This window comes from Phyllobates terribilis, unplaced genomic scaffold, assembly GCF_046119375.1.
Source record: "Phyllobates terribilis strain yellow unplaced genomic scaffold, ASM4611937v1 Scaffold_11__3_contigs__length_659146591, whole genome shotgun sequence".
NCBI classification, from domain to species: Eukaryota; Metazoa; Chordata; class Amphibia; order Anura; family Dendrobatidae; genus Phyllobates; species Phyllobates terribilis.
In genome coordinates, this window is record NW_027362771.1 from 538,473,539 (window position 1) to 538,498,511 (window position 24,973).

Genomic DNA, 24,973 nt, shown 5'->3' on the forward strand with positions numbered 1-24,973 from the left:
AGAAATATGGGGCGCGCACCTGGCTAACAAAAATATACGCTTCATAACAAAAAACACCAGCCTAGCGCACTGCATTAATAAGATGGCATCATCGTCTCTCCCAGTGCTAGGCCTACTACGCTGGCTAGCATTCCTGTGCCTAAAACACAATGTATGGGTCCGCGCTAGCCACGATGCTGAGGGGTCTAACGCTGCTGCTAACGCTTTATCACAATTCAATTGGCAGATTTTCACAGAGCTCCTCCCCAACGCCCACCCATCGGGCAACAGTTGCCCACCCTCCCTATGGGATCTAGTGGCGAATAGTTGATGCCATTAATCAGAGCGTCAGTTGCCCCGTCGACGTGGCAAGGATACGGTAAGGCATGGGAAGAGTGGACACGACTAGTAGCAGGCAGACGGGTTGGCCAATGTGAACAAGCCAGATTACAAGTCACCATAGAATTTCTCCACCAGCTAATGATGAGGGGCATATCAGGGGCGTCAGCGCAGCGGTGTCTGACCGGAGTAGCATTTCACTTCCAACTACTGAATTGGGGAGATGTGACAAAGAGATTCATCATCAGACAATCCATAAAAGGGTGGAAAAGGGGTCAGCCAAGTCAGGAGTGTAGACGTCCCGTCCCGTGTCACTAAAACTGATTTCTCACATCATATCCCTAACACCATTAACATGACACTCACAATTTGAAGCAACACTACTGTCTACTGCATTTGCGATCGCCTTCTTCGGGGTGCTATGCATAAGCGAATTAGTCCCTCAATCCAAAATTACCACCAACGGAGGCTTATTACACCAGGATGTAGTCATAGCCAATAATGCAATACATCTACGCATATGCAAATCGAAAACGGTTCCAGCGGGCAGGGGCACTTGTGTACTTCTACAACCCACAAACGGTACACTGAGTCGGGTAACAATAGTAAAAACATATATAACCATCAGATGACAAAGTAATTTCTTCCTATCACACATTGATGGAACGCCATTATCAAGATACCAGTTCCAAGCTATATTTAATAAATGCCTAACATCGGCAGGGAACCACCCCAAAGATTACGGGACACACTCATTCCGCATAGGCGCGGCCACGGAAGCAGCAAGAGCAGAGCTGTCAGAAACGGAAGTTCAGAGGATAGGGAGATGGCGATCCACGTGTTTGGCGAGATACATAAGACCGGGCTTGTTATCCAAACGTGGTTTGTTTCTTTTACAGGTGACGCTAAGCAAACAGTGTGGGTGATAGGCCACTCGTATATATATTGGTCAGAAAAAAGGGCGAAAGTCCGCCCAGGCGGGAGGAAATTAGAGTTTCATAACACATATTTCAACTGGAGAGGTATTAGAGGCCTGCAATGGCCACAGGTACTAATGGAGGTAATCAAGGTAGGGAGAGAGGCAAGAGGTCCGGTCATCTTAGTTATACAGGCCAGGGGAAACGACCTAGGTCATCACAAGAGCGCATAACTAATGGCAATAATGAAACTAGACACTGAGCGCTTCAGAGAATTTTTCACAAAACTAGCTATAGTATGGTCAGAGATTGTGCCGATAGCGGTATGGCAAGGTGCGCGAGACATCACGGCCATCGAACGGACAAGGCGGGTAATAAATATTCGAATGGCAAAATTTAGAAGAGACAGAGGCGGTGTAGTGATACGACACCGACAACTGGAAGGAGATAAAGCAGGCCTCATACGGCCCGACGGTGTTCACTTAATGGATATTGGACTGGACATATTCCTGTCAGGACTCCAGTACGGAGTGGAACAAGCGTTAAGAGTGATGGATGGGGGTCAGAGTCCTGCATACGAGTAAGCAGGATCCTCCGTGGCCTGGAAATAGAAAGGACATGTTGGAGAGTTACACTTGTTGGCCAACTTGCCGGTGTGGAGACACAGGGCATGCTGCAACAAGCTGAATTATTTTAGAAATAAAATGCCTTTCTAATGGAATGAATAAAAAGAGTTAATAAAGCTGTGACTAATCCTCACCCATCCAGTTGTAAGAGTTACATTATTGTATTGTCAAGGAAAGGGGGGCAGTAGGGGGGCTGAGCATCTGGGTTTGGTTGGGGGTCCCCACAGTCTGCCTAGGCTAGATGCAGTTAAAAATTCTTATTAGATACACAGGCGGTGCACCTTACTTCGCAGCTGGGCTACTACGCCCAAAGTATTGCCTGGGCTAAATACAGTTAAAAATTCTTATTAGATACACAGGCGGTGCAGCTTGCTTCACATCGGGGCTACTACACCCAAAGTATTGCCTAGGCTAGATGCAGTTAAAAATTCTTATTAGATACACAGGCGGTGTAGCTTGCTTCAGAGCTGGGCTACTACGCTGACTAGCAGACACTGAAGCTTTGGAGCAGACCTCTGAGTAAACAGCTGTTCAGACTCAACCATCTGTGTTACCTCAAGCCATAGTGTATGTAGTTTCTTACGGTTAAAAGGTGGGGGGGTGCGACCCAACCCACCTGGAATTGACGATGCCAACGTCACGTAAAACACAGCAAGGGGACTCCAAAAAGAATCTCCATTTTTTCCAAAAATTGTGGCACAGACACCACTTAAGTGGCATCAATTGCCCCAGAGTTGCTTAAAACGGTTGGTGAGGTGATTTTACCAAATCCTCAAGCTTTTAGTCTCCCCAGGATGACACAGGGGTAGAAAAGTCCTTGCGGATCCATGATTTGTTCATCTTTATGAACGTGAGTCTATCTACATTCTCAGTGGACAGCCGCGTGCGCTTAGCTGTCAGCACACCACCAACAGCGCTGAACACACGTTCAGAGAGAACGCTGGCTGCAGGGCATGACAAGATCTCCAAGGCGTGAGTGGCGAGGTCTGGCCATTTTTCCAGATTGGAATCCCAAAATGAGCAAGGGTCCAGTGACACAGTCATGGCTTCGATGTTCACTTGGAGATACTCCTGTACCATCCTCTCTAGGCGTTGACTATGTGTCAGACTTCTTGTCTCCTGTGGCCTTGCAAAGGATGGTCTAAAAAAGTGGTGAAACGATTCCACAAAATTGCTGTTACCAGCAGATACTGTGTTACTGTTACGGTTTGAGTGATGAAGACTCGACAGTCCCACGGTTGGCAAGTTAGAACTGTGAGATTCACTACGTGCACCACTGGTGTTTTGTGGAAAAGCACATGTAAGATTCTGCAACAGCCTCTGCTGATACTCCTGCATGCGTGAATCCCTTTCTATGGCAGGAATTATTTTGGCAAATTTACTTTTGTACCGGGGATCTAAGAGTGTGGCAACCCAGTAGTCGGGATTACTTCGAATTCTGACAATCCGAGGGTCATGTTGCAGGTAGTGCAGCAAGAAGGCACTCATGTGTCTTGCGCATCCAGGAGGACCAAGTCCTTGTTGTGTTGGTAGCGAGGTAAGAATCATGCTTCCTTCCTCTGCCCTCTCCCCCCAACCTCGCACAACAGAAATGTGATCAAGGTCTCCCTCATCTGATGAGTCTTCCATGCCTATCGCCAGTTCGTCCTCCTCTTCTTCCTCAGCTCCTGCACCTTCCTCAACAGTTTGGCTGCTACCATGCGCCCTGGTTAATCCCTCTCCCCCACCCTCCCATGCCTGCCGCCTTGGTGCTGCCGACCGTCTGGACCTTGGAGATGTTATCCCTTCCGCATGCGACTCCTCCTCTACTTCCTCCACCTCCTCTTGTCCCACCACCTGACTCTGAATTCTGTTTAATGTGTGCTCCAGCATGTAAAGCACTGGAATAGTTATGCTGATAATGGCATCGTCAGCATTAAACATCTTCGTCGCCATTTCAAAACTGTGCAGAAGGATGCATAGGTCCCTGATCTGAGACCACTCCTGCAGCGTGATTTGCCCCACCTCTGGATCTCGTTGGCCCAGGCTATATGTCAGAACGTATTGCACCAGGGCTTGTCGGTGCTGCCACAGTCGCTGCAACATGTGCAGAGTTGAATTCCACTGTGTCGGCACATCGCATTTCAGCCGGTGAACTGGCAGGCCCAACGACTTCTGTAGAGATGTAAGTCGTTGAGCTGCGGGATGCGAACTGCGGAAGTGAGCACACAGCGACCGTGCCCTCTGCAGAAGGCCATCTAGTCCGGGATAGTGGGCTAAAAATTGCTGGACAACCAGGTTCAACATGTGAGCCATACAAGGCACGTGTGTGACATTGCCCCGGCGAAGGGCCGCACCCAGGTTTGCAGCATTGTCGCACACGGCCTTCCCTGGTTGCAGGTCCAGTGGAGACAACCATTCATGAAACTGGGTCTCCAGAGCTGACCACAACTCCTCAGCTGTGTGACTCACATTTCCCAGACATTTCAAAGTAAACACCGCCTGATGCCGTTGAGCCCTGCTGCCAGCATAGTAAGGAGGTGTGCAGCATCTTAGAGATATACTATTGCCAAAATTGAAGGATGTGTTTCTGGAGGCCCTGGAGGTGGCAGAATTACCGGAATCAATGCGGGAGGCTACAGTAGTGGTTTTGCCCAAGGCAGATAAGGACCGGACACAGCCAGATTCATATAGACCCATATCTCTACTACCGGCTAATATTAAAATCTTAGCTAAAGTATTGTCTAACCGGTTAAGCCGTGTAGTTTCTAGTATTATTCACTCAGATCAGTCAGGTTTTATGCCGGACAGATCAACGGCCATTAACTTGAGGTTTTTATTTTTTAATATGCAATTGGCCGCTGACAATGCTGGCCATAGAGTCGTGGTCTCACTGGACACACGGAAAGCCTTTGATAGTGTAGAGTGGAGCTATCTCTGGTGAGTTCTCCAATTGATGGGATTTGGTCCGGTTTTTGTGGCCTGGGTAAAGTTATTGTACATGCACCCTGTGGCTAGAATAAGAGTAAATGGGGAACCATCAGATAAATTTGATATGACAAGAGGAACCAGACAGGGCTGCCCCCTCTCCCCGCTGTTATTTGCCCTTGCCATAGAGCCGCTGGCTTCTGTAATGAGACAGACGTGGTAAAGGGATTTCGGTATGGGCTGGTTGAGGAGAAGATAGCGTTGTACGCAGATGATATTTTATTATTTTTACAGGACCCTCAAGCGTCATTACATGGTGCAATAGCTATCATCAAAAGATTTGGCCTGTTATCTGGGCTGCAAATTAATTGGGATAAATCTCATATTATGGAAATAGATACCCTGGATTTCTTAAATGTTGAACAAGTGGAACGTACACAACTTAAATTAGTACGAGAGTTTAAATATCTTGGAATTACGATATCATTACCAGTAAAGGAGTACCTTCAGTTGAATGTATACCCGATAATTGGGAAATCAAAAGATAAAGCATCTACGTGGAGCAAAATGCGCCTCTCGGTGGTGGGATGCACCAATCTTCTTAAAATGGTGCTGATGCCCAAATTGCTATATGTTTTACATAACTCCCCTGTGTGGATTCCTCGGTCGGTGTTCCAGCGTATTAATTCAATATTTAGGGATCTGGTTTGGGGTGGAGGACAACCCAGGATTAAGCTGGAGACTCTCCAGAGGCCGAAAGAAGAGGGGGGTCTCGCCTTACCAAACCCATGGATATACTTTTTGGCAGCACAGTCTCAGCATATTAGAGGGTGGGCACTGAAGGCTGTGAAGGGGACTATCCAGGTGGTCTTGGAAGCTCATCTTAAAAAGAGTCCATTGGTAGTGGGCCTAGAGTCGGGACTTTTTGGGAAGAGAGGCAGGTCATACCCGACATGTGGTCTAGTCCATAAACTGTGGATGAGGGTGAAGAGGATTAGAGGTATAGTAGGAATGTCTATGTATACTCCTATTTGGGATAACGAAAATTTAGGTGAATTTTATAAGATAGGAGAGCTGAGAGGATGGGTGGTAAGGGGTATACAGTACTTTTACCAACTTTTGGACAATCAAAACATGAAAACCTTAGAGATGCTGAAAGAGGAATTTCATTTATTAGACAGACACAGCTATCAGTATACACAGGTTAAACATGCGTTTATTAAGCAAAGGAAAATCAAGAACCTGTCTGCACAAAAGGATATTGTTATTGACTATATTTGTATGGGGGGATGTACAGCAGGCGTTATATCTAGGGTGTATGCTGATTTGCTCCACACCTTTCTATTGAACTATCCTGTTTTGGCGAGGGAGAGGTGGGAAGCAGATGTTGGTACCATTGAAGATGACAGGTGGGAATCCATTTTGGAATATATTCCTAAGTTGTCTCTAAATGAACCTGCCAGAATGTCCCAATTACTTCTTGTACATAGAGCATATAGATCACCCGATTTTTTGTTCAGGATAGGGGTACGGGAGAATTCGGATTGCCCGAGATGTGGGTCAGAAAATGCTGATATATTACATGTTATGTGGAGTTGCCCAAAGCTTGCAAACTATTGGTCTGAAGTAGCTGGCCTAATTGAAGGACGGTATCATTGTATAATTCCTAGAGATCCAGTGGTTTGCTTGCTGGGATATGTGGAGGAACTTGTGGGGAATGATGTCGCAAAACTGGCAATTGCCAGACTCTTATATGCAGCTAGGAAGGTAATAGCAAGGTATTGGGTGCGACCGGAACCTCCCTCTAGACAGGAGTACATAAGACAGGTGGATTATGTGGTACGAATGGAGGAAAAAATTTATTTAAAAAGGACTGTAGTATTTGTGATGTTGAAGTTGAGGTGGAGGAGAGCCCACTTGAAGGAGCACTTGATATCCGTTGAAGCACCTGCTGTTTTTGTGCCTCATCTGGAATTTGTAGCGATGGGAGTGTCCGTAAGAAAGGGATCGTACCACATTGTCCACGAAAAGAAGTAGACATCTTAGTTTGGCTGGAAGATGATCTTTCTTCTGCAGACGTTACTGTTGCTTTAACACCTACCCCACGGACACAACCTTTTTTTCCCTTTCCAACACGCCTGTTCCCCTTTCCACCAGCAGCAGGCCTTTTGCCACTCATTTTGGTGGTTAACTAATTGACAACTCTGTAGTTGTTTGCACAAAAATCAATGGATGGAAACCGAGCAGAGCTGAGTGGCCAAACTGTGGTATTAGCCCAAAAGGATTGGCTGGGTTAGATGCAGTAAAACAATTTTATTAGATACACAGGTGGTGTAGCTTGGTACAGATGGGCTACTACAATGAGTAACAGACACTGCTACAGGCCCAAAAGCATTTACTGGACTAGGTGCAGTAAAAAATTGTTATTAAATACAAAGGTAGTGTAGCTTGGTACAGATGGGCTACTCCAATGAGTAACAGACACTGCTACAGGCCCAAAAGTATTTACTGGGCCAGATGCAGTAAAAAATTGTTATTAAATACAAAGGTGGTGTAGCTTGGTACAGATGGGCTACTACAATGAGTAACAGACACTGCTACAATGCCCAAAAGGTTTTACTTGGCTAGATGCAGTAAAAAATTGTTATTAAATACAAAGGTGGTGTAGCTTGGTACGGATGGGCTACTACAATGAGTAACAGACACTGCTACAGGCCCAAAAGTATTTACTGGGCCAGATGCAGTAAAAAATTGTTATTAAATACAAAGGTGGTGTAACTTGGTACAGATGGGCTACTACAATGAGTAACAGACACTGCTACAGGCCCAAAAGTATTTACTGAGCTAGATGCAGTAAAAAATTGTTATTAAATACAAAGGTGGTGTAGCTTGGTACAGATGGGCTACTCCAATGAGTAACAGACACTGCTACTATGCCTAAAAGGTTTTATTTGGCTAGGTGCAGTAAAAAATTGGTATCAGATACACAGGTGGTGTAGCTTGCAACACAGATAGGCTTCTCCACTGACTAACACACACTGCTAGAGGCCCAAAAGGATTGGCTTAGCTAGATTTAGCCAAATGCTGTGAAAAACACTTGCACAGCACTGGCACAGACCTGCCTGGCAAAAAGTGCTAGGAACTGCTGTAACCTAGCCCTCAAAAGGGCTGCAATTACAACTAGTCCCTACTCCCTAAACCTGTCTATTTAAGAGCAAATTCGCTTGCAATTCACACAGTTACAAAGTATAGCGCCCACAGCAGCAGCGGTGCCGTCTAACACTCAGCTGCAGCAGTGAGAAAATGGTGGTGACGGCGAAAATGGCTGGGTCTTATAGGGCAAGGACATGTGACATACACAGCCAATGACACATGCCCTTGCTTGTGTGAAAAAAAAGCACTTCGCTGCGTGTGTGCACTGCTGATAGCCTGACAGACTGCACCTCCCCACTGTAAATGCTGGAAAGAAAAAAAAAATGGAGATCGGCATTATTTCTGCAGAGATTCATCCCCTGCCCCTCCCCCCGCCCACTCTACACTGAAACTGTCTATTAACATTGATTAACAGTATTACTGTGAAAAAATCCAGTTACGATTTTGGTGCACGAATAGTTATTGAACATAACCTCGAACAGCCAGATTTTTTGCAAATCGTTCGGGTCCGTCGAACGGCTCGAACACCGCCCAAAACAGCTCGAATTTGAGATTTGTGAACAGTTCGAGTCGAACACCGCTCATCTCTATTCGTGACGCCAGGAAGAGATGACTCACCCAGGGGGATATGGGGGACTCGGTACCCGGGCCTTTACCTTCTTGGGATGTCACGGCGGTCGGCTCCCGGGCCCGTACTCTGGGGTCACTCTTAAAAGGGAGTTGTTGCTTGAAGGGATGATAAACGGTTTTGTCTCGTGACGCCACCTGTGATTCCTGGTAATGGGTACCAGCGCTGCTGCAGACCTCCGGGGGTGATGGGATGGCAGCTGAGATGTCTCTGCTCCCCACAGGTGGAGCGGGCCCCCGGAGCAGGGTTTATGGAAGGGATGCAGGTGAGAGGTGGCCCGGTCGGGTCAGGGGGAATGATGGACACGCACACAGGGGATTCGCTTCAGTACCTTTACTGGTGTAACGGCAGGTATGGTCCAGGGTACTCAGTAGGAAGGGTGCACTTCTGGACTCTCCCCAGTGAGCGGGTAGTAGGCCTCCTGATCCGTTTCTTCCTCTCTCTAAAGCTCCTGGCCAGCCTGGAACTAGGCCTAGCTTCTGTACTGTTTCACTCTCTCACGTGTCGGCTTGGTAGTAAACTTTTCTCTGGCAACCACTATCCCTGGACGCTGGGGCCTTCGTGGTTCCTAGTTCTGTAAATGGTTATAGCTTCAGGTTGACCAGGGGTCTGTAATCCTCCTGGTATGCCGGTTATCCCTACTGGATGTAGAGGACCCTGTAGGCGCGGACCCGGTGTCCGGCTTGTGTTCTGGGGTGAGCTTAAGATGCTCCTCTGCCCCCTTAACTCCTCTCTCCTCTCCTTGCCTCCGGCCACACTCTAGGCCCTCAAGCTTCAGCACGTGCTTTCGGCCCTGGCTTGCCCTCAGCACAGCAGCACAGCAGGTGCTGCCTCTTCACTGATCTCTAGTGCCAACTCACTCTGCCTACCTAACTCCACCCTCCTGTATATATATCCCTAACAGGCTCCCTCTGGTGATATGAGGTGGAAGGGTGGAGGTGTCTGTTATATAATGAGGGCCTCTTGTGGAGAAGTCCGTCCATGCACCCTTTTGGGTCCTGTGGTACCTGTGGTAGCAGGGTGCCACACACGTTCCAATGAAGCTGAAGCTGTACGTCTGACATCGCCGGCGTATGAGGTTACTGTCATGCGACGGGCGCATGTGAGAGTGTGAACTGTGATAGCAGCAGGAGAGCATTAGGAGCCTGTAGGTTTTGCGTGGCTGAGCTCAGAGCAGGGGCAGATCGGGAGACCCTGTGTGTTCTGAGGATGTCTACTGTGTGAGACGCTGGAAGGAGAGTCTGAGGAGAACTGTGAGGACTGAACTTCAACAAGACTCTCTCTTTACAAGCTATCCTGTGGGGGTTGTTAACTCCTGGCCCTGGTGAAGCTGTGTCCCTGCTTAAGAACTAGTGCTGAGCTGGGGAAAGCTTTGTGGCTCTTTGGAGTTTTGTGGAAGTCCATGCTGAGTGGACTAGAGACTTTGTGCTGAAGGAGCCTAGTGTCGAGTGAGAGGGAAAGAGACTGCGGAAATCATCTCTGTGACAGAGCGCGTGGTCGGTGGTCTGGAAAACAGTGAGTGACTACGAGAGGATAGACGGGTTCCGGTGCCATTCACATTGAGAGGATACTGACAAGCCTGGTAAAGAGTTCTTCCCAGACCTTAACCTGAGGCTACAGGACTTAAGTGTGGGCTCGGCATCGGCCGACAAGACAAGGAACCTTTGCTGTTTTTGTAAACATTGCTTTTTATTTGGCGTCAAAGTTTTCCGGGACTAGCTGCAGCCACCGCGATTCACAGGCCTGTGATAGACCACATCTGAGGTTAACGGTACCGTAACTTTCAGATACCCGGGTATCCCCCCTATACTAGGGGTATAAGAGCAATTGGTATAGTTTCATGCATTGTTATTGTTAATAGTGGTAGGATTGTACTCAGTGTGCCATCTCAGAGATCCCTATAGAACACCCCCACTAGACTGACACAGTGTTTAGGTAAAATTGTTCCAGATCTTTAGTATAATTCACATAAACTGGAAACCTTGAGATTGGCACATTGATTTCAGCTTTTGCTGATTGTGTGTAGTTAGTAGAGACAGTGTCCCAGGAAGAACCTGAGACTGATTCATGCAATACTGAATTTAAGTCTAGTCCCTGTTTTAGTAAAGAAAGTGTTGTTTATTTCTGTCTCTGTCTCAGTTTGTGACTCACTGGATCTCTCTCGGACCTCCGGTCATTACACGCACACAAGTCAGCCGCCGGCCTCTGCTAGGTCAGCGGCCATTTTAAGACCAGTGCGCCGGATCTAGGCAGTGGAGAACACCGCATGGTGCCGGGAGCGCAGGAAGGTAAAAGGAATCTTTTTTTTTTCTTTTTCTGTGTGTGCATGCAAAATGGGATGGGGGCCAGGCTGCACACATCGGGGGCAGGCTGTACACATGGGGAGGGCAGGCTGGACACATGGGGGGCAGGATGGATATATGGGGGGCAGGCTGGACACATGGGGGGCAGACTGGACACATGAGTGGCAGGATGGATATATGGGGGGCAGGCTGGACACATGGGGGCCAGGATGGATATATGGGGGGCAGGCTGGTCACATGGGGGCCAAGATGGATATGCGGGGGGCAGGCTGGATACATGGGAGCCAGAATAGATATATGGGGGGGCAGACTCGACACATGGGGGCCAGGATGGATATGTGGGGGGTAGGCTGGAAACATGGGGGCCAGAATGGATATATGGGGCGGGGCAGGCTGGACACATGGGAGCCAGGATAAATGTATGGGTATATGGGGGATCAGGCTGGATACATGGGGCTAGGACAAGGGACATATGGGAGCCAGAGGGGATAAATGGAGTGTGGCAGGATGGATATGTGGGGGGTGGCAGGGTGGATATATGGGGGGCAAGGATGAATACATGCGGGGAGCCAGGATGGATATGAGGAGGGGGGCAGGCTGGACATGTGGGGTCCAGGATGCATACATGGGGGCCAGGATAAATATATGGGGGGGACAGACTGGGAACATGGGGACCAAGACAAGGGACATATGGGGGCCAGAAGGGATATATGGGGGGGTGGCAGGAGGGATATATGGGGGTGGCAGGATATATGGGGGTCAGGATATATACATGGGGGCCAGGATAAATGTATGGGTATATGGGGGATCAGGCTGGACACATGGAGGCCAGGACAAGGGACATATGGGGGCCAGAAGGGATAAATAGGGTGTGACAGGACGGATATATGAGGGGGGGCCATGATGGATATATGTGGGGTGTCAGGGTGGATATATGGCGGGCGGCAGGATGGATATATGGGGGGCAAGGATGAATACATGCGGGGGGCCAGGATGGATATGAGGGGGCAGGCTGGACACAAAGGGGCCAGGATGGATATATGGGTGGGCAGGCTGGACATGTGGAGTCCAGGATGGATACATGGGGGCCAGGATAATTATATGGGGGGGGCAGACTGGGCACATGGGGGCCAGGATGGATATATGGGGGGGGCAGGCTGGACATGTGGGGTCCAGGATGGATACATGGGGGCCAGGATAAATATATGGGGGGGCCAGACTGGGCACATGGGGACCAAGACAAGGGACATATGGGGGCCAGAAGGGATATATGGGGGGTGGCAGGATGGATATATGGGGGGTGGCAGGATATATGGGGGCCAGGATATATACATGGGGGCCAGGATGAATGTATGGGTATATGGGGGATCAGGCTAGACACATGGAGGCCAGGACAAGGGACATATGGGGGCCAGAAGGGATAAATGGGGTGTGACAGGATGGATATATGGGGGGGCATGATGGATATATGGGGGGTGGCAGGGTGGATATATGGGGGGCGGCAGGGTGGATATATGGGGGGCAAGGATGAATACATGCGGGAAGCCAGGATGGATATGAGGGGGCAGGCTGGACACATAGGGGCCAGGATGGATATATGGGGGGGCAGACTGGACATGTGGAGTCCAGGATGGATACATGGGGGCCAGGATAAATATATGGGGGGGCAGACTGGGCACAAGGGACATATGGGGGCCAGAAGGGATATATGGGGGGGTGGCAGAATGGATATATGGGGGGGGGTGGCAGAATGGATATATGGAGGGGTGGCAGAATGGATATATGGGATGTGGCAGGATGGGTATATGGGGGAGCCAGGTTGGACAAGGGACACTAGGGATGAAACGCCACCTTTAACATGATGGGTAGATAGGCAGTACTGTGCAAAAGTATGGCAAGTGTGGAAAAAATGCTGCAAAGCCAGATTTCTCTCTAGAACAGATTGGTAATACACTCCTCAACATTGAAATTGCAACAACAAAAAGAAAATGTTGCAGAATTATGTGAATCACAGGTTGGATAAACATGTTAATGATCTTTAAATGATAAAAACATTGAAACATAATTTTCAAAAGATCTCAATTTATTCAGTATCGAGTAAGAGTGCCATGAGCAGGGATCCCCACATTTACAGCCTTGGCTGCTATTCATAGAATGTTAGAGTTGACTGCCTCCCGCCATCATAGACACTCCTTTTGATGATGCTCCAGAGGTTCTCAATGGTGTTGAGGTCAGGGGAGCATGGGGGCCACACCATAAGTTTGTCCCCTTTTATGCCCATAGCAGCCAGAGATGCAGATGTGTTATGTGCAGCATGAGACGGGGCATTATCATGCAGAAAAATGATCTTGTTGCGGAATGCACGGTTCTTCTTCTTGAACCATGGAAGGAAGTGCTGTTTGAGAAACTCAACATACATTATGGAGTTCATCTTTACCCCTTCAGGGATCCTAAAAGGGCCGACAATCTCTCTCCCCATGATTCCAGCCCAAAACATTACTCATGCAGAGTAAACATTTTTTTTTTCTGTGACAAATGTAATACAGCAACCTATATCTGAGTTTGAAACTGTTTGGCGTATATCTTCTCTGTTATACAGGCCTCACCCACACTAAAAAAATACTTTGTTCAGTGACTAACATGAAACAGTAGAGGAGATCTGAGTTTAAAATTGTTTGGAGCATATGGTCTCTGCTATACAGGCCTCATCCACACTAAAAAAATACTTTTTTCTGTTACAAATATGATACAGTAGAGGAGATCTCAGTTTAAAATGGTTTGTAGCATATCTTCAATGTTATACAGGCCTCATCCACACTAAAAAAATACTTTCTTCTGTTACTAATGTGACAAAGTAGAAGAGATCTCAGTTTGAAATTGATTGGAGCATATCTTGTATGTTATACAGGTCTTATCCATACTAAAAAAATATTTTCTTTTGTTACTAACATGATACAGTAGGGGAGATCTCAGTTTGAAATTGTGTGGAACATATCTTCTCTGTTACACAGGCCTCGTCCACACTAAAAAAATATTTTCTTCTGTAACTAGAGTGATGCAGTAGGGGAGACTCAGTCTGAAATTGTTTGCAGCATATCTGTTATGTTAAACAGGTCTCATCCACACTAAAAAATATTTTCTTCTGTTACTAACTTGATACAGTAGGGGAGATCTCAGTTTGAAATTGTTTGGAGCATATATTGTATGCTATACAGGCCTCATCCACACTAAAAAAAATATTTTCTTCTGTTACTAACGTGATACAGTAGGGGACATCTCAGTTTGAAATTGTTTGGAGCATATGTTGTATTTTATACAGGCCTCATCCACACTAAAAAATATTTTCTTCTGTCACTAACATAAAACAGTAGGGGAGATCTGAGTTTAAAATTGTTTGGAGTATATGTTTAATGTTATACAGGCCTCATTCACACTAAAAAAATACTTTCTTCTGTTTCTAATGTTATACAGTAGGGGAGATCTCAGTTTGAAATTATTTGGAGCATAACTTGTATGTTATACATGCCTCATCCACACTGAACAAATATTTTCTTCTGTTACTAATGTGATACAGTAGGGGGCATCTCATTTTGAAATTGTTTTGAGCATATCCTTTATGTTATACTGGCCTCATCCACAACAAAAAAATACTTTCTTCTGTTACAAACGTGACACAGTAGAAGAGATCTCAGTTTGAAATTGATTGGAGCAACTCTTGTATGTTATACAGGTCTTATCCACACTAAAAAAATATTTTTTTTGTTACTAACGTGATACAGTAGGGGAGATCTCAGTTTGAAATCAGTTGGAGTATATCTTCTCCATTACACAGGCCTCGTCCACACTAAAAAAAAATGTTCTTCTGTTATTAGCATGATACAGTAGGGGAGATCTCAGTTTGAAACTGTTTGGAGCATATCTTTTCTATTATACAGGTCTCATCCACACTAAAAAATATTTTATTTTGTTACTAACATAATACAGTAGGGGAGATCTCAGTTTGAAACTGTTTGGAGCATATCTTTTCTATTATACAGGTCTCATCCACACTAAAAAATATTTTATTTTGTTACTAACATAATACAGTAGGGGAGATCTGAGTTTGAAATTGTTTGGAGCATATTTTCTCAGCTATACTGGCCTCATCCACACTAAAAAATACTTTCTTCTGTTACTAATGTGATACAGTAGGGGAGATCTCAGTTTGAAATTGATTGGAGCATATCTTCTCTGTTATACAGGCCTCATTCACACTAAAAAAATATTTTATTTTGTTACTAACATGATACAGTAGGGGAGATCTCAATTTGAAATTGTTTAGAGCATATTTTCTCTGTTATACATGCCTCATCCACACAAAAAAATACTTTCTTCTGTTACTAACATGATACATTAGGGGAACTATCAGTCTGAAATAGTTTGGAGCACATCATTTATGCTATAGGGGTCTCATCCACACTAAAAAAATATTTTCTTCTGTCATTAACATGAAACAGTAGGGGAGGTCTGAGTTTAAAATAGTTTGGAGCATATCTTGTATATTATACAGGCCTCATCCACACTAAAAAATATTTCCTTCTGTTACTAATGTGATACAGTAGGGGAGATCTCAATTTGAAATGGATTGGAGCATGTCTTCAATGTTATACAGGCCTCATCCACATTAAAAAAAACTTTCTTCTGTTACTAATGTGACACAGTAGAGGATATCTCAGTTGGAAATGGTTTGGAGCATATGTTTAATGTTATACAGGCCTCATCCACACTAAAAAAAATACTTTCTTCTGTTACTAACGTGACACAGTAGAAGAGATCTCCGTTTGAAATTGATTGCAGCATATCTTGTATGTTACACAGGTCTTATCGATAATAAAAAAATATTTCATTTTGTTACTAACCTGATACAGTAGGGGAGATCCCATGTTAAAATTGTTTGGAGCATATCTTCCCTGTTACGCAGGCCTCGTCCACACAAAAAAAAATACTGTCTTCTGTTACTAACATGAAACAGTAGGGGAAATCTCAGCTTGAAATTGTTTGCAGCATATCTGTTGTTATACAGGTCTCATCCACACTAAAAAAATATTTTCTTGTGTTATTAGCGCTATACATTAGGGGAGATCTCAGTTTGAAATTGTTTTTGAGCATATCTTCTCTGCTATACAGGTCTCGTCCACACTAAAAAAATTTTTTTCTTCTGTTCCTAGCTTGATAAAGTAGGGGAGATCTCCGTTTGAATTTGTTTGGAGCATATCTTGTATGCTATATAGGCCTCATCCACACTAAAAAAATATTTTCTTTTGTTACTAACGTGATACAGTAAGGGACATCTCAGTTTGCAATTGTTTGCAGAATATCTTGTATGTTATACAGGCCTCATCCACACTAAAAAAAAACTTTCTTCTGTTACTAATGTGATGCTCTAGAGGAGATCTCAGTTTGAAATGGTTTGTGGCATATCTTCAATATTATTCAGGCCTCATCGATGCTAAAAAAATAATTTCTTCTGTTACTAACGTGACGAAGTAGAAGAGATCTCAGCCTGAAATTGTTTGCCGCATATCTTTCATGTTATACAGGTCTCATTAACACTAAAAAAATATTTTCTTCTGTTATTAGCGTAATACAGTAGGGGAGATCTCAGTTTGAAATTGTTTGGAGCATATCTTCTCTGCTATACAGGCCTCGTCCACACTAAAAAAATATTTTCTTCTGTTACTAACGTGATACAGTAGGGAACAACTCAGTTTAAAATAGTTTGGAGCATATCTTGTATGTCATACAGGCCTCAAAAATATTTTCTTCTATTACTAACGTCATACAGTAGGGGAGTTCTCAGTTTAAAATAGTTTGGAGTATATCTTTAATGTTATACAGGCCTCATCCACACGAAAAAAAAACTTTCTTCTGTTTCTAATATTATACAGTAGGGAAGTTCTCAGCTTGAAATTGTTTGAAGCATATCATTAATGTTATACAGGTCTCATCCACACTAAAAAAGTATTTTCTTCTGTTATTAGGGTAATACAGTAGGGGAGATGTCAGTTTGAAATCAATTGGACCATATCTTCTCTGCTATACAGGCCTGGTCCACACTAAAAAAATATTTTCTTCTGTTACTAACGTGATACAGTAGGGGACATCTCATTTTGAAATTGTTTGGAGCATATCTTGTATGTTATACAGGCCTCATCCACACTAAAAATATATTTTCTTCTGTCACTAAAATGAAACAGGAGGGGAGGTCTGAGTTTAAACTAGTTTGGAGCATATCTTGTATATTATACAGGCCTCATCCACACTAAAAAATATTTCCTTCTGTTACTAACGTGATAGAGTGGGGGAGATCTCAGTTTGAAATGGTTTGGAACATATCTTCAATATTATACAGGCCTCATCCACATAAAAAAAAAACTTTCTTCTGTTACTAATGTGACACAGTAGAAGAGTTCTCAGTTTGAAACTGATTGCAGCATATCTTGTATGTTACACAGGTCTTATCGAAAATAAAAAAAATATTTTATTTTGTTACTAACGTGATGCAGTAGGGGAGATCCCAGTTTAAAATTGTTTGGAGAATATCTTCCCTGTTACACAGGCCTCGTCCACACTAAAAAAAATACTATCTTCTGTTACTAACATGAAAAAGTAGGGGAGATCTCAGTTTGAAATTGTTTGGAGCATATCTTGTATGCTATACAGGCCTCATCCACACTAAAAAAATATTTTCTTCTGTTACTAACGTGATACAGTAAGGGTATCTCAGTTTGCAATTGTTTGGAGCATATCCTGGCCTCATCCACAGTAAAAAAATACTTTCTTCTGTTACTAATGTGATACAGTAGAGGAAATCTCAGTTTGAAATGGTTTGGAGCATATCTTTAATGTTATACAGGCCTCATCCACACTAAAAAAATACTTTCTTCTGTTACTAACGTGACAAAGTAGAAGACATCTCAGTTTGAAATTGTTTGGAGCATATCTTGTATGTTATATCTCATCCACACTAAAAAAATATTTTCTTCTGTTATTAGGGTAATACAGTAGGGGAGATCTCAGTTTGAAATTAATTGGAGCATGTCTTCTCTGCTATAGAGTCCTCATCCACACTGAAAAATATATTTTCTTCTGCTACTAGCTTGATACAGTAGGGGAGATCTCAGTTTGAAATTGTTTGGAGCATATCTTGTATGTTATACAGGCCTCATCCACACTAAAAAAATATTTTCTTCTGTCACTAACATGAAACAGTAGGGGAGATCTGAGTTTAAAATAGTTTGGAGCATATCTTTATTGTTATACAGGCCTCATCCGCACTAAAAAAATACTTTCTTCTGTTACTAACGTGAGAAAGTAGAAGAGGTCTCAGTTTAAAATTTATTGTAGCATATCTTGAATGTTATACAGGTCTCACACACACTAAAAAAAATGCTTTCTTTTGTTACTAATGTTATACAGTTGGGAAGATCTCAGTTTGAAATTATTTGGAGCATATTTTGTATGCTATACAGGCCTCATCCACACTAAAAAAATATTTTCTTCTGTTACCAACGTGATACAGTTGGGGAGATCTACGTTTGAAATTGTTTGGAGCATATCTTGTATGCTATACAGGCCTCATCCACACTAAATAAAAGTTTCTTCAGTTACTAAGGTGATACAGTAGGGGAGATTTCAGTTTGAAATTGTTTTGAGCATATCTTTTATGTTATACAGGCCTTATCCACACTAAAAAAATAGTTTCTTCTGTTACTAAAATGAAACAGTAGGGGAGATCTGAGTTTGAAATTGTTTGGAGCATATCTTGTATATTATACAGGCCTATCCACACTAAATAAAAGTTTCTTCATTTACTAAGGTGATACAGTAGGGGAGATCTCAGTTTGAAAGTATTTGGAGCTCATCTTCTCTGTTATACAGGCCTTATCCACACTAAAAAAAATACTTTCTTCTGTTACAAACATGATACAGTAGGGGAGATCTCAGTCTGAAATTGTTTGGAGCATATCTTTTATGCTATACAGGCCTCATCCACATTAAAAAAATCTTTCTTCTGTTATTAATGTGACACAGTAGAAGAGATCTCAGATTGAAATTGATTGGAGCATATACTGTACATTATACAGGTCTTATCCATACTAAAAAAATATTTCATTTTGTTACTAGCATGATAGAGTAGGGGAGATCTCAGTATGAAATTATTTGGAGCATATCTTTTATGCTATACAGGTCTCATCCACACTAAAAAAATATTTTCTTCTGTTACCAGCATAATACAGTAGGGGATATCTCAGTTTGAAATTGTTTGGGGCATATCTTTTATGTTCTACAGGCCTCATCCACAGTAATAAAATACTTTTGTCTGTTACTAATGTTATACAGTAGGTGAGATCTCAGTTTGAAATTATTTGGAGCATATCTTGAATGTTATACATGCCTCATCCACTCTAAAAAATACTTTCTTCTGTTACTAATGTGATACAGTAGGGGAGATCTCAGTTTGAAATTGTTTGGAGCATATCTTGTATGCTATACAGGCCTCATCCACTCAAAAAAATGTTTCTTCTATTACTAACGTGATACAGTAGTGGATATCTCAGTTTGAAATTGTTTGGATCATATATTATATGCTATACAGGCCTCATCCACACAAAAAAAAAATATTTTCTTACTAATGTGATACAGTAAGGGAGATGTCAGTTTGAAATTGTTTGGAGCATATCTTGTATGTTATACAGGTATTATCCACACTAAAAAAAAAATTATTTTGTTAGTAACGTGATACAGTAGGGGAGATCTCAGTTTGAAATAGTTTGGAGCATATATTTTATGTTTTACAGGCCTCATCCACACTAAAAATTACTTTCTTCTGTTACTAATGTTATACAGCTGGAAAGATCTCAGTTTGATATTATTTGGAGCATATTTGTATGATATACAGGCCTCATTCAAGCTGAAAAAATACTTTCTTCTGTTAGTAATGTTATACAGCTGGGAAGATCTCAGTTTGATATAATTAGGAGCATATTTTGTATGCTATACAGGCCTCATCCACACTAAAAAAATATTTTCTTCTGTTACTAACGTGATACAGTAGGTGAGATCTCAGTTTGAAATTGTTTTGATCATATCTTGTATGTTATACAGGCCTCATCCACACAAAAAAAATACTTTCTTCTGTGACTAACATGAAACAGTAAAGGAGATCTGAGTTTGAAATTCTTTGGAGCATATCTTGTATATTATACAGGTCTCATCCACACTAAATAAAAGTTTCTTCAGTAACTAAGGTGATACAGTAGGGGAGATGTCAGTTTGAAATTGTTTGGACCATATCTTGTATGCTATACAGGCCTCATCCACCCTAAAAAAATACTTTCTTTTGTTACTAATGTTATACAGTAGGAAAGATCTCAGTTTGATATTGTTTGGAGCATACCTTGTATGCTATACAGGCCTTATACACACTAAAAAATACTTTATTCTTTTAATAATGTGATACAGTAGGGGAGATCTCAGTTTGAAATTGTTTGGAGCATATCTTGTATGTTATACAGGCCTCATCCACACTTATAAAATATTTTCTTCTGCTACTAATGTGACACAGTGGGGGAGATCTGAGTTTGAAATTGTTTGGAGCATATCTTCAATGTTATAAAGGCCTCATCTACACTAAAAAAATACTTTCTTCTGTTACTAGTGTGACAAAGTAGAAAAAATCTCAGTTTGAAATTGATTGGAGCATTTCTTGTATGTTATAGAGATATTATCCACACTAAAAAAATATTTTCTTTTGTTACTAACGAGATACAGTAGGGGAAATGTCAGTTTGAAATTGTTTGGAGCATATCTTTTATGTTATACAGGCCTCATCCACGCTAAAAAAAATACTTTCTTCTGTTTCTAATTTTATACAGTAGAGGAGATCTCAGTTTGAAATTGTTTGGAGCATATCTTGTATGCTATACAGGCCTCATCCACACTAAAAAATATTTTCTTCTGTTAATAACGTGATACAGCAGGGGACCTCTCAGTTTGAAATTGTTTGGAGCATATCTTGTATATTATACAGGCCTTATCCACACTAAAAAAATACTTTCTTCTGTTACTAATGTGATACGGTAGGGGAGATTTCAGTTTGAAATTCAATTGAGCACATCTCGTATGTTATACGGGTCTTATCCAAACTAAAAAAATACTTTCTTTTGTTACTAACATGATACACTAGGGGAGATCTCAGCTTAAAACTCTTAGGCACATATCTCCTGTGTTACACAGGCCTCATCTACACTAAAAAAACTATTTTTTATATTATCGTTATATAGTCGGGGAAATCTCAGTTTGAAATTGTTTGGAGAATATCTTGTATGCAATACAGGCCTCATCCACACTAAAAAAATATTTTCTTCTGTTACAAACGTGTTACAGTAGGTGAGACCTCATTTTGAAATTGTTTGGATCATATCTTGTATGCTATACAGGCCTCATCCACACTAAAAAAATACTTTCTTCTTTAAGTAATGTGATACAGTAGGGGAGATCTCAGTTTGAAATTGTTTGGAGCATATCTTGTATGTTATACAGGCCTCATCCACACTTATAAAATATTTTCTTCTGCTACTAATGTGATACATTGGGGGAGATCTGAGTTTGAAATTGTTTGGAGCATATCTTCAATGTTATAAAGGCCTCATCTACACTAAAAAAATACTTTCTTCTGTTACTAATGTGACAAAGTAGAAAAAATCTCAGTTTGAAATTGATTGGAGCATTTCTTGTATGTTATAGAGATATTATCCACACTAGAAAAATATTTTCTTTTGTTACTAACGTGATACAGTAGGAGAAATCTCACTTTGAAATTGTTTGGAGCTTATCTTGTATGTTATACAGGCCTCATCCACACTAAAAAAAATGCTTTCTTCTGTTACTAACGTGATACAGTAGGGGAGATCCCAGTTTGAAATTGTTTGGAGCATACAGTGGTGGTCAAAAGCACCCCTGCAATTCTGTCAGATAATACTCAGTTTCTTCCTGAAAATGATTGCAATCACAAATTCTTTGGTATTATTATCTTCATTTAATTTGTCTTCAATGAAAAAAACACAAAAAGAATTGTCCTAAAGCTAAATTGGATATCATTCCACACCAAACCTAAAAAAGGGGGTGGACAAAAGTATTGGCACTGTTTGAAAAATCATGTGATGCTTCTCTAATTCCTGTAATTAACAGCAGCTGTAACTTACCTGTGGCACCTAACAGGTGTTGGCAATAACTAAATCACACTTGCAGCCAGTTAACATGGATTAAAGTTGACTCAACCTCTGTCCTGTGTCCTTGTGTGTACCACATTGAGCATGGAGAAAAGAAAGAAGACCAAAGAACTGTCTGAGGACTTGAGAAACCAAATTGTGAGGAAGCATGAGCAATCTCAAGGCTACAAGTCCATCTCCAAAGACCTGAATGTTCCTGTGTCTTCCGTGCGCAGTGTCATCAAGAAGTTTAAAGCCCATGGCACTGTGGCTAACCTCCCAAATGTGGACGGACGGAAAAGAAAAATTGACGAGAGATTTCAACTCAAGATTGTGCAGATGGTGGATAAAGAACCTCGACTAACATCCAAACAAGTTCAAGCTGCCCTGCAGTCCGAGGGTACAACAGTGTCAACCCGTACTATCCGTCGGCGTCTGAATGAAAAGGGACTGTATGGTAAGATACCCAGGAAGACCCCACTTCTTACCCTGAGACATAAAAAAGCCAGGCTGGAGTTTGCCAAAACTTACCTGAGAAAGCCTAAAACGTTTTGGAAGAATGTTCTCTGGTCAGATGAGACAAAAGTAGAGCTTTTTGGGAAAAAGCATCAACAAAGAGTGTACAGGAAAAAAAAGAGGCATTCAATGAAAAGAACACGGTCCCTACAGTCAAACATGGCGGAGGTTCCCTGATGTTTTGGGGTTGCTTTGCTGCCTCTGGCACTGGACTGCTTGACCGTGTGCATGGCATTATGAAGTCTGAAGACTACAAACAAATTTTGCAGCATAATGTAGGGCCCAGTGTGAGAAAGCTGGGTCTCCCTCAGAGGTCATGGGTCTTCCAGCAGGACAATGACCCAAAACACACTCCCAAAAGCACTATACAATGGTTTGAGAGAAAGCACTGGAGACTTCTAAGGTGGCCAGCAATGAGTCCAGACCTGAATCCCATAGAACACCTGTGGAGAGATCTCAAAATGGCAGTTTGGAGAAGGCACCCTTCAAATATCAGGGACCTGGAGCAGTTTGCCAAAGAAGAATGGTCTACAATTCCAGCAGAGCATTGTAAGAAACTCATTGATGGTTACCGGAAGCGGTTGTTCACAGTTATTTTGGCTAAAGGTTGTGCAACCAAGTATTAGGCTGAGGGTGCCAATACTTTTGTCTGGCCCATTTTTGGAGTTTTGTGTGAAATGATCAATGATTTGATTTTTGCTTCATTCTCTTTTGTGTTTTTCCTTGCAAGCAAATTAAATGAAGATAATAAAACCAAAGAATTTATGATTGCAATCATTTTCAGGAAGAAACTGAGTATTATCTGACAGAATTGAAGGGGTGCCAATACTTTTGGCCACCACTGTATCTTGTATGCTATACAGACCTCATCCACACAAAAAAAATATTTTCTTCTCTTACTAATGTGATACAGTAGGGGAGATCCCAGTTTGAAATTGTTTGGAGCATATCTTGTATGTTATACAGGCCTCATCCACACTAAAAAATACTTTCTTCTTTCACTAATGTGATATAGTAGGGGAGATCTCATTTTGAAATTGTTTGGAGCAAATATTGTTTGCTCTACAGGCCTTATCCACAGTAAAGAAATATTTTCTTCTATTACTAATGTGATACAGTAGGGGACATCTCAGTTTGAAATTGTTTGGAGCATATCTTATATGTTATACAGGCCTCATCCACACTAAAAAAAATTCTTTCTTCAGTGACTAACGTGATACAATAAAGGAGATCTCAGTTTGAAACTGTTTGGAGCATATATTATATGTTATATAGGCCCCATCCACACTAAAAAAATTCTTTCTTCAGTGACTAACGTGATACAATAAAGGAGACCTCATTTTGAAATTATTTGGAGCATATCTTGTATGCTATACAGGCCTCATCCACACAAAAAAATACTTTCTTCTGTGACTAACATGAAACAGAAGGGGAGATCTGAGTTTGAAATTGTTGGAGCATATCTTGTATATTATAGAGGCCTCATCCACACTAAATAAAAGTTTCTTCTGTTACTAACGTGATACAGTAGGGGAGATCTCAGTTTGAAATTGTTTGGAGCATATCTTGTATGTTATACAGGCCTCATCCACACTAAAACATACTTTCTTCTTTCTGTTAGGAGGGCGGTTGCAAACAACTTTAATATAATGGGACGCAACCGACCCCGGGGTCCGCGATGCAGCCTGGTGGACTGCTGTCGAACACTTTCCGGGTGGAAAGGAAAGCAACCAACTTAAATGTTAAACCCTTCCGTGTTTCTGCACACTGGGACGGGTATAGCAATTCGCACTTTCTCCGTTAGCAGCACGAGAGAGATAGGCGGAGAAAAACTATATGTAGTCCTGTTACAGCACAGTGACTACAGTGGCAGCGCTAGGATGCGTGTGTGACTACGCCGACGGGTACACGTGCCTACAGCCGGCGTGCTACCGGACTGGAGGGTACTACTCCACGTGGCTGACATGCGAAACCGTGGACAGGACGTCTGCAGGCTGCTCGGGGTGTTAGGCGACCCCTTTGGCAGAGCCAGACTGCAAGACGGAGCTGCCTGCCTATTTCCACTAGCCTGCCTACTTTCACTACACCTGTCTATAGAAATTACATGGAACACAGTCGTCCACACACAGCAACACTTGCTCAATGATCAGAGCGCGCCGCCATGTTTGTGGGCGGACCTTTTAAAGACTAAGCCCTGCCCACTGACGCGCCATTGGTGACACCACCAGTGGACCAATCAGGCGGTGCCAGGTCACGGGGTCAGGTGGGTGCCTAACCACCAATCACGATCCGCCAGGTCACGGGCATGCTCAGTGCGGCGAATCCTGGACTTAGACTCCAAAAGCCCTGTCTC